General features: G+C 41.6%; 1 protein-coding gene across 2 annotated transcripts in view; it reads right to left on the bottom strand.

The window, feature by feature from the left end:
• scamp4 (secretory carrier membrane protein 4) overlaps positions 1 to 13,775 on the bottom strand; it is a 103,545-nt gene extending 89,770 nt beyond the window's left edge. For both annotated transcript variants that reach the window (XM_052074885.1, XM_052074887.1), the window contains exon 1: positions 13,766 to 13,775. The gene's annotated coding sequence lies outside the window, so the exon portion shown is untranslated. The remainder of the gene's footprint in view (positions 1 to 13,765) is intronic.
• Positions 13,776 to 14,260: the final 485 nt, after the last annotated feature.

Here is a 14,260-nt window from a genome sequence, read left to right as displayed (position 1 = left end):
GAAAATTGTTACACACGTATCACATATATTATGAGAATAATATTTAAAAAATCCTAAAAAGTTGTAATTCTCGAGGAAAGACTGCTTTTTCCCCTTCAATAATATCTCTCCTCCAATTGTAAACATTTTCAAGGAAAGTCCTGTTAAAAAAGGAAAGTATTTTTTTTTGCATGAGTGCACGTATTGAAAGAAAGGAAACTATAGTTTGTCATTATATTCATGGCCAAGACAGCTTTATCACTCAAATGCTTGTTATTTCGCGTTCTTCCAGAGACGCTTTCTTTCTTGGCAACCTTTTTGTTGTAATACTCTTGTTGTCCACGTGGTGTCATTACAGACTGATAATTTCTCTCCCAAAGTCGATGTCATTCGGTGTGCCTTCTCTCAACATATATTGAACCGAGGAACATTCTCTATTCACGGGACACCGCCAAATTAAAAAAAAAGTCCCAAAAAGTATCCGGTATATGAAAATATTTAATGGATGGCTGTATTCATATTAAATGTGCATTGCGCCACCTAGTGGAAGAGCAATTCATCATTTGGCCCGTCACTCTTCGTCCTGTCACAGAAACGTTCATTCATCCATTGTCTAATTCGTGGTGTTCCATGAACCTGCCACGCATGTTTTTGGAATGTGCAATGATTACCCGGAGAAAATCCACACAGGCACGGGGGAGAACACGCAAACTCCGCACAAAGGAGTTGGAATTGAACTTAGTACCTCTGCACTGTGAGGCGGATGTGCTAACCAGTTGCCCACTGGGCTGCTCTCGGAACATCATTTGTGCTAGCACAAATACTTTTGCTTACTTTATTTTGCTTTCGTGACTTAGTAAAGAGACAGTTACTAAATTAGTCACACGTTTGGTTACGATCATTGTTTCAGTTATTCATCGTCACTTTTTTACAAACTAGTGATGTGGCTGTGTTCTGACTGAGTCAATCGCGGTTGCTAATTTGGAGTCGGCACACAGATGCCACATTTCAATATGCTTCTGATTGACCTCAAATAGTGTTCAGATGTTCAAGGAGGCTTTTCCTGGTATTTTCTTTTCTTTTAAGCAGAAGCCTGAAGTATTGGACTAAATCTGACTGCTGTTTGGAACGGGTCATAATTCCCTCCATCTGGACTTAGGCCCCAGTTGTCACATTTTGAAAACAAAATTGAATTGTACTTATGACTGCATCGCGACATGTGTACTCGTCACCACTTGGCAGTTTAATTACGGCTGCATTATTCCGTCGGATATGTTCAAGTGAAATGTCTAAGGTGAGCTGTTGTGGTCAGCGCCGGTCCTCGAAGGCATCTCAGGAGCACATTTCACTTTCACGGATGCAAACGACCTCTCGCCACCTCCCTCCGTCGTTGTTCACCGGGGGGAAAAATAAACACACTTTACAAGCACACGTCACATGGGCTGAGCCGTTTATGAGCAGAGCGTGTACTTTGAACACTCGTGCTTAATCCTGCCAGCTGCAGTCAACACTCTGCCATCGTTTGCTTTTCCTGACCCTGAGGGACTCTTCTTCAGGGATGACGTCACTGTGTACCAAGCAAAAACATGGATTGATGCTACCTGGGGACAAGATGGCAGAAGTAGATGTGACCCGTGAGCAGCCTGAAGCACTTCTGTGTTTGTTGCCATTTGTTTTATGTTTCATATTTCATCCAGCCATCCAATTTCTAATCCGCTTATCCTCACAAGGGTCGCGGGGCGTGCTGGAGCCTATGTCAGCTGTCTTTGGGTGGTAGGCGGGCTACAACCTGAACTGGTTGCCAGCCAATTGTAGGGCACACAAGAGACGAACAACCATTTGTGCTAGGCACAATTTAGAGCGTTCAATTAACTTGCCATGCATGTTTTTGGAATGTGGGAGGAAACCAGAGTACCCGGAGAAACCCCACGCAGGCACAGGGAGAACGTGTAAACTCCATAAAGGAAGGGCAGGGGCGGAATCGAACCCTGCACCTCTGCACTGTGAGGCGAACGTGCCGCCAGTTCATATTTCAGGATTAATGACAAGAGAAGAATGTAAAACAAATAAAGGTAATGTTCTCGTGCTAGATCAGAAAATGAAATAACAGAAAATAATATTTACAAAAATGGGCATATGATATGATGAAAAAAATAAATGTAAAAATGCAATAAGGAAAGCACAAAAATATCAGGAATAACAAAATGCCGTTTGGACAATTAACCTCTGCTTTCTCTCTGTCGCTCTCTCTACATGCAGACGTGTATGTCATAGTACACTTAAAAATATATAAATCGAGTAAGCTACTTTTAAAATACTTTATGAAGGCTTTCAATGAAAATAAATCAATTCAAATAAACATACATTGTATAACTTCTATATTTCACTATAACTCAAATTCAAAAAAGAATAGCCCTGAATAAAAATACTGAAAACATAACCATTATTGTTATTAGTGTTGTATTTTGCTCAAATTTATCGATATAGTAAAACAATTCTGCACAGGGTATTATTACTTCCGGTACTTCAAAAAATACTTCCTACTTCAGCATTTGTGTTTCAAGGTGGCATTTTCGGTTGACTACTTTCACATGAAATCAAAAATTTGAACCCCGCTTTATCTACTTACAAAACAGGACAGGGCTTCACTTAGTTACTTAAAATCAGTCAAGTTAAAAATTACATTTAAATAGAGTGAATAATTCGAGTACAATCTATTTAAACCGCCGTTTTTAAACCATCATTTTTACACGAGTAATTACATCCAGAATGTGACTTCTCACTCTGAGCGTGGTGTCCCCTATGACCCACAGGGGGCGCTGTGCATCCAGGTTTGACTTGATTATCATTATTTATGATCACTATTATTATTATTCCAATGTGATTGCTTACGCCTGCAAGTGTGCTGCTCTTATCTGGACTCGCATGCAAGTCACTTGGAATTCCAACTACTACTCGCATCACATCACGTCACATTGTATTATATTATTTTCATCTGCACATTAAATTCACTTATGTTTACGAGGTTGTCGTGCGTTGCTGTTTCTAAAATGTCCGTTTACTTTTCTAAGCTATGTGAGAAGGTCAAAACGTTAGGGACAGCTCTCAGCGCACTTAAAATAAAATATAACCACGACTGCCATATTTAAGACTTTTTTTTCTTCCATATTTGTGCGTGTATACTATACTATACTATACTATACTATACTATACTATACTATACTATACTATACTATACTATACTATACTATACTATATAGTATACATTTTGGCGACCCTGTGTGTATTAAAGCAGGTCGAGGCAGATGGCCAACTTCGACTTGCATGTTAATGATTGCCATTCAAATCTGGCACTTAATGAATGAAAACTGACATGTTTAAATGGCGACTGGCCCTTTAAATTCATTGACATGATTACAAGTCGTTGTGCTAATGCGCGTGGCAAATATTGAGTGTACATTTTGTTTGTTTGTTTGTTTTTTGTCCCTGCTTGGCAGAGTCACGTCGGCCGCGCGTGACAAGTGTCCGATTGAACACGTTAAGGCGCTTGGGACATCTCCCATCTCCCAAACGGAGGCAGCGTCGACACGCGTGGAACTTTGACTGTCATACATCTTCACCCCAAGAAAAGAAATCATCCACAACAACCCCAAAAGAACCAATCAGCTTTACGGCATCGTCTCTCCCGCTCTGTGAGTCCTTCCACGCGCGTGGACAGACGTGTATACACGCACACACACAGCCCGGATGCTAGCCGGACTATTAAACTCAGAGCCGGCCAAAAACGCCACTCGCTCCGGCGTGAGCGGCCGGTTTCAAGTTGCCCTTTCTGTGAATTGATTCTACTATGAGCTCGCACCAAGGTGGTCCACGGAAGGCAGGGGCGAACGCTTGGAAATATCTTTCAAAAGTCTATTCTTAAATTTGACAAATAGAGTATATTCACACCTAAGCGATGTTATTTACCCTTACTATGTGGTTAAAATCGTGTACAGTGGCTGCAAACGTGTTTAGAAGAGGATTAACAGCGGTTCTCTGTTAAGGCTCCCCCCTCGCGTTCCAGTGGTATGGTCCACAATTTATTCCAGGGAAAGACTGACAGTTTTTTGGGTCATGAAGCAGCTATTCAAGTCATCGGCCGGTCCCCCCTCCGCTGGAATAAGAAATTAGTCCATTTTCAAGTAAATAACTACAGCTTCTGGGCCGATAAGAAGGAATTACCCAATGGTGTGCGGAGCAAAACAGTTAAATCCAATAAATGTGAGCTTCCCGCTCCTGCGCGCCTCCCCTCCGTCATGTTATTATCAAAACAACATGGGGGAGTCTATATCATAAGCGATTTACTGCTCCCATTTCCATGCGGTTACCCAAAATGGGAAATTTCATAATAATATTTTGGATGCAATTGCACATATGCAAAGGAAGACATCCAAGTAAACAGTAGATTCTGTATTTTCAATACATTTGAATTGTTGATAATAAGGTTCAAGGCTATTATAAGTGCACGTTATGAAGGTAAGCCGTTTGAGTTTTGAAATAACAGCATGGATTGTACACAAAAGTGAGTAGTAATGTGGTACATTCACTTAAATAACGTATTAATTTTTTTCCTTGGAAGAGGAATATGAATCTATCCCTCCATTTTTTGAAATGCTTATCTTTACCAGCAAAATCCATATGTTTTTAAGCCCCCTGAGTGGGCAGCCATTTTGCCACTTGCTGTTAACCGAAAATGGCATTTCAGTGGCTCAGGGCTCAGCTAACGACCAATCACGGCTCGCCATTATATTTTGGGGGAGTTTGGTCATGTGACATTCTCAAACGAAGCCGTCATTGGTCATTACCTGAAGCCCTGGGCAACTGCGATGTCATTTTCAGTCGATTGCCATTGGCAAAATGGCCGCCCGATGTTGAGATAAAACAGGGAGTTTGCTGCTTAATTCAAATTCCACAAGCGCAATATAATTCATAATATAATTTAAATTAATATCACATTTAAATTAGTGGGGCCGCATAAAACATCGTTAAGAATATGTTTGGTGATACAACCAGGACATGCCAAAAGATGTGTTAGCTTGATTTTGCAATGGCAACAGTGTTTGCTTATATTAATAATACGAGAAGGTCAATTTTTTTTACAATTAACTCAAACTTATATTTTAAATGTATTTCTGAAGTATCTATGCAACCATATTTCAATTAAAGAACTGTATGTAATACTTGCCTGGAAATATCAGCATTGATGGTAGATGGTAAATTGGTTAGGGATGAGGGTGGGAGAATTTCAAGCGTGACTGTTTTTGGGTGGTGTTGTAACAACCACAGCATGACTCGTATTGTGCTATCTTGATCGATCCCAACTATGTTGTACTTATGTTACTATTACCACAAAATAAATTTGTATGAATTATAAGTTGAGCTGATGGAAATTTGACAAATATGTTGTTTAAAGGAACAGCACACGAAGGCTTCTTCAGCATTTCAATGGTTTAGTGGCTTGCGATAAAGTAAGAAAACCCCCCGTTATGTTTTTTTAATGTGGTGGTGGCCTGCGACCATAGGGTAAAAAAGAACTTTTTGGAACATTTTAAATATTGGCCAGTGTCTGCCAGGACACTCATTGTGTGGTGTAAACTTTAAATGGCAACAAGGTTTTAAAGTACCGGGAAGTTGAAAGCGAGTGTGACACCATTTAAGAGAATTAAATAGTATTTTTTTTGCACAGTGACAGTAGGAGGGCATGTCAATTCAAGCAAGAATACATATTTAAAAAGCATTCTTTTTTTTAAATTTTAAGGTAGTTTGGAAAAATGACTGGAATGGGCTTCCATTAAAGCACAAGTAAATATTACTTTGGAATAACAACTCTGATATATTGGCTTGAGACTAGACATTTAAATTGTTTTTGTGTGTTGGTCTAACCAGCCAGGACATGCCTCGTGGTGTGCTCACATTTTGTTTGTCTCGCATTTCATTTTGGAACGATGAAAACTCCCCTTTATGGAATTTGAAGCACAAAGGCCATTGTTGAGTATATATCAGTTAAAGCAACAGTAAGTAATATTTGCTTTCAACTTACAAAGTCATTACAATTTTGACGATAGAATGGCTTATGTTGAGAGAAAAGATGAATTTCACGCTTGACTTGTTTTCATGGTGGTCCGGCCAAGTTCAGACTAAACTGAGCGGCTTTGTACGTTCAACTTTCCCGTTACTGGTACCCTTCTGTGAGGACGTCACCCCCATTATGAAATCACATGCCTTGACAATGTAATGATTGCTGTAAACAAATGACATCTTAATTCCTGTTGAATATGTTCCAAAACTCCCGACTGCTCGGAGGCCTCCGCTTAAGTGTGCTCCACGCATTGTGCCAACACATAATTAAGCTCCTGCGTGGCCGTATCCGATTAACATCGTGTACGCTGAGCTAATAGTTGTTTCTGTCTTTTTGTATACGCGTGTGTGTTGCGCAGTTGAGCAACATCCTTCTTTTTTTTTTAGATGCCTGAACTGACTCGTAAAGTTTATTGCGCGATGAAATATGTTGACACCTTGATTAAAAACACGGCTCTTGGTTCCTTGTGGATATTATGCTTTTGTACAATGAATGTCAGCGGAACTATAAATAAATGGATACGACTCGAAATGGTAACATTGTACAAACTGGCTACGATGGGTGTTTGTGCCGTTACATTTATTCAACAAGCAACTTAATTGAACTAGGATGCGCATATAGAGTAGAATTCAGATGAGCTGACCACTTTATTAGGTACAGCGGCATCATCCTATTCTTTAATATAGCTTTGCGGAGCCACTGGATCAAGAGTCCTGTCATTTGGATTTTATTTTATTTTTTTCACCCCCACAAAATTGGTTGATTAAAATGTAGGTAATCATTTTTAAAAATTAATTTATCATTCGTTAATTAGTTAATTAATTTATTGTAAATAAAATAATTTTTAAAAACCATAGTAAAATTGGAATTAGTCGTAATGTTATTAAAAAATTTAATTCATTATAATTGGATAAAATAAATACAAGAATGGATTATTTCATTCCAAAAACAGTTTTACATATTTTAAACACATTTGAACATTGCAAAATAGTGAGGTCTTTTTCTTTTTTTTTAGATACAAGCCAGCGCTCAGTCAGTTTTTTGTCTTGATATGCGAGCAAAAATTTGACTTTTGGTGACGGCAAACTTGGCAACAAGCTGGAGTTTTGCAGCTATTTGATGTTTAAAAAAAGAGTCACAGTGCTTTCTTCAAGCTCATAACTGCCATTCCCAGGGTGAATTTTGCTCGCATGATTACGCGTTGAGCATACGACAAATTCCCATGAACTAAACTCAACTTGTCCTTGACACAAGCAGTAGCAACACATGCAGACAGAGCATACAAACATAATCCCTGCGAAATATATTCTTGTTCCTCAGGAAAAAAAAGACTAATATTTTAATTTTTGACGGTCTCTTGTATTTTTTGTCATCTCCTGCCTTGTTCCCATCAGAACGCATGCTTTCCAGACGAAGAAACAGATCCTCCCCGAGCGCTTAGACAAACCACCACAAATATTCCGCAGTGAAAGTTGTTACCATCGGAGTGGCAAATATTGATAAACGCTGCAGATTGCCAAGAGAGTGCTGGAAAGAGGAGAAATTGTAAAAGCGTACGGATGGAATGCAGCATCAGAGGTCCTCTGACTATTGCGGCAGATACTTTCACATTTATACTAAAAAAAGAACTCCCTCCTGATCAAACAGATGTTTCCAGTTACTTGCATGTACAAAATTAATTTATGCGCGGAACCACATGCTGCTTCACCTAGACAAAGTGTTGTATTTTCGTGACTGGCACGGCGCATAGCATATCTCTGCGCGGGGGCAGATTAGACCCAATGTTGGTAATTTTTTTGATGTTCTGCTAAATTTGCATGCCATTTGTCTCAGCAGTTCAACTTTGACTGAGGAGTGGATTCACATTAAGTTATCCTACTTCTTCATTGTTGTCGGAGCGTAGCCTGCTAATTGCAGAAATTGTGACAGGGATGCCGCCCGTGTGTTTGGCTTCTGTGCGATCTGTTTAAAGACACCGTAAATAATGAGATTTAGCTTAATTAGACGACTCTTGAGGTGGCCAAGCAGAGTAGAGGCTCCAGTTAACCCGCAGTAATCCACGTCGCTACCGCTCGGCCCGCTGGCGGATTACGTCTTCGGGTCACAGTTTATCCTTTACGTAAACTATCCGCAGCGCGCGGCGCAGAGCAGAGCGCGGCCGACACCTCCCGGCTTGATAACATCTGATCCCTCAGCTACTTGACGAAAAGCAGGACACTGTGACTTCCTCCGCCGTCGCGGGCGTCCACTCCATCCATCTTCTCGCTCTTGCTGGGGATATCCATCAGAGGAAGGGCAGCTCTATCTCTGTAACGTGCTGAGAAATGGTGATGTTGCTGTCTGATACACTGGGTGGGCTGCGGACCATGTGTGTGTAGTACCGCACTGTAAACTATACCACAGTTTGTAGTCGATTGCATCATCTCTCAGTTCGGCGGTGAAAGGAAAAAACAGGTAGCCAGTGGAAAAGTTTTGAGATGTTACTGTGTATGGGATATTTGAGACCACGGTTTTCAGAGCGATACTAGTCCGAGTATTCACTCCACTGATACCATTTGTAATTTTGTAAGGCTCAAAATAAACAATTTTGAAACACAATTCATGAGGCAGAATTAGCATTTCGTGCTTCATCACAACATACCAAAAAGCAAAACCGAGGCTGGGCGCATTCACGTTCAAGTGGACCAACATGCCAATCAGAGGTTGACATGGTCCGTACATTTAACGCCGGAATTAAATGCTTGGCCCGGGTGTACTTTTCACAGATGTCAAGCTGGAGCTGCATTAAAATGGAGCGGATGCAACTTTGCGTGGCAAAATAGCATCCATCCATCCATTTTCTAATCCTCTTATACTCACAAGGGTCGTGGGCGGACAATGTGTGAATTTAAGAAATAAAAACTCTTGATCATAAAAAATATATAAAACCAATTGTTCGTTCATTATATTGTCATACATTTTTTTCATCGTTTAATAAAACCCTTGGGCGGCCCGGTAGTCCAGTGGTTAGCACATCGACTTTACAGTGCAGAGGTACCGGGTTCAATTCCAGCTCCGGCCTCCCTGTGGGGAGTATGCATGTTCTCCCCGGGCCTGCGTGGGTTTTCTCTGGGTACTCCGCTTTCCTCCCACGTTCCAAAAACATGCGTGGCAGGCTGATTGAACTCTCTGAAATTGTCCCTAGGTGTGAGTGTGGGTGTGGATGGTTGTTCGTCTCTGTGTGCCCTGTGATTGGCTGGCAACCAATTCAGGGTGTCCCCCACCTACTGCCCGAAGACGGCTGGGGTTAGGCCCCAGCACCCCCCGCGACCCTAGTGAGGATCAAGCGGTTCGGAAAATGGATGGATGGATGGATAAAACCCTTGTTTAGGTCCTTTGCATTAACCTAGGTAAAAAAAAAAAAGTCCAAAAGATTAGCGAGTTGCTACTCAAATGAAGTAATTGATTCACAAAACTAGTGGTGCCCAACCCCCGTGCTGCGGACCGGTACCGGTCCATGTGTCATTTGGTACCGGGTCGCACAGTAAAAATAAGGAACTTAGATTACTTCCGTTTTATTTGTTTCGGAATCTGAACGATGTTTTACTTAAATATTTAAAAATACCGGATCCTCTGTTACATCCGTTTGCAGAGTGACACCCTTGACACAGGTCAAGGCGCGCTTCTCGTTCACGTGATTGGTTACCACTAAAATGACATCCAGGATCTCACAAAATCAGTAAAAAAAACCCCTCCAAACATCTTTAGAAAGTTTCTTTGGGAAGGGGAAAAGGCCCAGCCAGGCGATAGAAGAGGAGCCTTAGACTTCCTGAAGAATAAGAAGGACACATTTAAAAGACATTATCCGAAGCCCTACTTAAAATACAAATTCAGCTCAATGGGAAATTCCCACGCACCAAGCCCACTCGGAATAATATACGGCATCGGTGAGTCATATTTTTCATGTACTTTGTATTTGCTATGCATCTTATTTTGAAGGCACGTTTAAATGTTACCATAGCAACCAGAGAGTGTTACTGTCACATAGGACGTTCCTCGTGTCATGATTTGTGGTTATCATGTTACGAAAATACCACAGATTTCATGTAGGTGGTATCATATTAGCTTCTTGTATTTATCCACCACACCTGAAATGCTGGTCCCTGAAAATATTGTCTGACATTAAACCGGTCCATGGGGCTAAAAAGGTTGGGGGCCAGTGGACAAAGCCGCTTCTCAAAGAATCCAAACTGAACTGCAAGCATGTAGGCGTCTTCTATTGTCCTTTTAATATTGTCTTTTGATTTGACTTTCGCTTGACATCTACTCAAATGCCCTTCAGGTCATCGCTTTGACCCTTTGAGGTCACATGGCTCTCATTATGGCACGTAGTTGAGGACACAATAGTCGTGCGGGCTTCGATACAGGATGAATTACCACTCGACTCTTCAAAATACGCGCTCATCCTCCTTAAGTGCACCATAGCAAATACGCTTTGTCAAAACGGAATGGAATGCCTCTGGTTGAGGTGTGGCCCCTCTGTAGGCCCGACGCTCTCCTCTCGGGCTTCCATTTTCACGGCCCTCACGGATCTGGTTTCAGTCCCCTTCGGCGGAGCCCGGGCCTCCACCGCTGACTGCAGCTTTTTATTTGATGTGGATGTCCCGTGTTGGGTTTCAGCGCACCGCCTTCAACATATGATCTCCATTATGAGCAACGGGAGGAGGAACGCACGCTTGGTGGATGAATGGAGGGGAGGAGGAGGAAGGAGAGATGGAGTGAAGCCAACAGATGGAGCGTGGTGGGGAAGTGTGTCGGAGGTGGGCAGACGTATGGCTCCGAGTGGACACGGAGAGAAGAATGGGGTGGGACGCTGAATTAAATACATTGAAACGATTATTCATCAGCCCAACTCGGGTACTCTGACAAGACCGCGGCAGTCGATGGCAATGAATGGCCTCTTGCAGGGTTGAACTGCGAAAGCCTGTCGCACACAGGGGCTATCGACTGAACAAAAAGTCATTTGAGACCGTTTGCTCAATGATAGGTCACTACTTGTATGTAATTTTCAGTGAGGTTTTATTTATTTAAATTTTTTGCCTTACAGGGCCTTGAGACGAAGAGCTAGCATGTTTGATATACAGCCGGTGCCTTTGAAATACGAGTGAGCCGACAGTTGACTCACTTTTACAGCAAGCAGCAGTTTGGCAAATGGTGAACAATTCTTCCCCCAAAAATTGACGCTCCCAGTTGAAGTTTAAGATAAACAACAGAAAGAATTAACACAATGTTAAGAAGGCCCATGATGGCTTCCTGCTGACACGTTATCGAAAACGCCATTGTCGTGCTCACGATTAGCATTGATAGTTGAGGTGTTGTAAGCCTTTAAGCAATGAATATTTGACCACAAATGGCTGACTGGTTTGCACGTCGCAGATCCATAGATTACATTTGTCATTTGCTTTACATTCTTCTCATCCTTAATCCTGAAATATGAGCAAGTCGGCCTCACAGTGCAGAGGTGCAGGGTTCGATTCCAACTCCGGCTTTCCTGTATGGAGTTTGCATGTTCTCCCAGTGCCTGCGTGGGATTTTCTCCGGATACTCCGGTTTCCTCCCACATTCCAAAAAAGCATGCATGGCAGGTTAATGGAACACTATAAATTGTCCCTAGCGCGAAAGGTTCTACATCTGTGTGTGCCGTACAATTGGCTGGCAACAAGTTCAGGGTGTAGCTTGCTTGCCGCCCGAAGAAGTCCGATTGGAATTGGATAGTGTAGTTTGGATGTAACTCTGCCAACGACAAATGCTTTTGTGCTTGGCAAGGGTAATTAAAAAAATGGTTACGAATAAGTATTGTTTCCCCTTCATTTAATGAATTCAATCGGTGGTGCAATATTAATTTGAAGCTGCAATTTCCCGTGTAATTAAAGCACACGCCTGCTTGGTGTCAGGATGGAATATGGATATGAAGTTTGAAAGCAGGCTGATATGAGAATGATGAGCGATGACAGTGGGGCGCCCGATGACCCCGTTTGGAGGCGCGACGCTGAGGGGCTTCGCTCGAAACAAAACAGGAGAGATAAAACCCGGCATGTACAAATGTCACGTTGATAGGAAAACCAAGAACAGGACTAACAATAAGCACAGGAGAAATGAAATTAGTCAAGAAAAACTACACAAGATGAGTGAGATTTGTGCATTAATAATATGGCTTGGAGAAAAGGGGGAAATAGATATCATACAAAATAGTGTGGGAGATGTTGATGTCGTACAAAACGGTGTGGGATGACATATGCTAGCCAATATTTGGAGTAAAATTGAGGAGCAAGGTTCTTAAAGCAGCTCCATTTCTATCTGCAATATACATGCAAATGGCTGGAGGCCACAGAAAATAACAAATAGGACGTCTGTGTCCTCCGCGGGATTTTCGAAAACAAAAATGACTAAAATACACTTAAAACTACACTGCTTGAATTGTGCCACCATGCTACGAATGGTTGTTATGCTAACAGCTTGAGTAAGAATATGCTCACAAAAACCCATAAAGTGTGTGTACGGGATGCCTAGTAGTTAGAATTACACTGCCAAAATGCTAACATTTTAACAGTTTCCAGGCTAGTAGTTTATGTAATGAATGAATGCGGTCAGACCCATAAGGTTTATACAAACGATACTGATATGTTAGCATGTTATGTTTACCCAGATGAGTATTAAACAGCATGCTTAGTAGTTGGGTACAATTTTGCCAAATGAGAGTGGATAAAATGCTAACAGTTGCTACGTTAACATCGAGCATACTTGCAACCCGCATAGTACAAAAGTGACGGTAGAGCCGGCACTTTTATACTAAATAACAAATAACCTGCACCTAAGATGGGTGGGAAACATGAAGCCTGAAATGCTAATTTGCTCATCGTTGCTTAATATACAGTACATAGTACGCTAGCAATTGTAGCCTGTTGGAGACCACACAGCTTACAAGACCCAAATACTGCACATGGTCCCGTGTCTTCAGGTGGCTATGAAGAGATACGAGCTGTCAGGAGCGAATGATCTATCCCGACATGTGTACATGAGAAAAAAGCTTTTACCGACCGTTTTACATGAAAGAACCCTGCCAGCAACATGATGAATATGGCGGCCCAGGGAGCCAGCTTTTGCTTGTAAAATGGATCCGTTGTGCTTACTTCTGTCTTGTCGGCATTTGCCTCTTATGCATATGGCAGACTTTCAGACTCTACTATACACTGTACTATCTCATAAAGTTGGACAAAAAAAAGTACTTTAAGTCCACTTGCTTCAGGAAAGTGGCTCTGTTAGGCACATACCGCTTGTCTAGTGATATCGGTACCTAACGAGACAGGGTAAAATGCTAGCATTCATGAAGCTGTCATGCTAATTTACAGCAATTTAACAAATTTAGTAAGAAAAAGAGCAAAGATTTTTGTGGGATTCAGCACTGTCAAATGCCATTTCAAAAACCTGATTGTACATTTTTTGATGCTAATATACAATGTAGCAACTAAGACGAATAGTAGCAAAAGAAGAATAACAGGAAAGAAAGTGCTATGGGAGACCCGGAATAACTATTTCAAAAAACATTTAGGTTATAAAAACGTATGACACTCGGCTTTCGTATGGTAATGTATGGCAAGTCGTGGTGAGATCGAATGCGTGCTGAGCATTTCTCACGTCGTGTTTCCATATGTATTTAATGCAATTCGCCTGAGCAGACGTGTTTGTATGCTGGGCGGCAAATGTTTGCGCCTTCGACCGAGAGGTACACAACAGAGCCAGCTTCCTTTACCGCCTGAGACTCAAACAAAAAAAGAAAAGAGAAGGCATGGGAGCTAGTATAGTCTCATATGGATGGACTGAGTTGTTTATGGTTGTGGAACTGTCAGCCATGACAGCAAGATTGACGAGAGATGTTCAAACTTTTTTCTTTCTGTTGGAGGAGGAGGAGCCCCTCCTCTCGTCCCCTTAAAGCAACATTAGTGTAGTCACCACCACGAACAAACACACGCGAGGCCCGCGTAGCAATATTTCACATTTGGTCTGGATGCAGCTTCAGGATTACATAACATGTCTACTTGTCAGATATCATTTTGAAAGCTTGCTGATGAAATGCTAGCATGCTAACAAATAGCAAGTTAGCTATCTGAGTTAAGAAAGAACAAG

This window comes from Hippocampus zosterae, chromosome 8 (assembly GCF_025434085.1).
Source record: "Hippocampus zosterae strain Florida chromosome 8, ASM2543408v3, whole genome shotgun sequence".
Lineage (NCBI taxonomy): Eukaryota > Metazoa > Chordata > Actinopteri > Syngnathiformes > Syngnathidae > Hippocampus > Hippocampus zosterae.
This window is presented reverse-complemented; position numbering and strand designations above follow the sequence as displayed.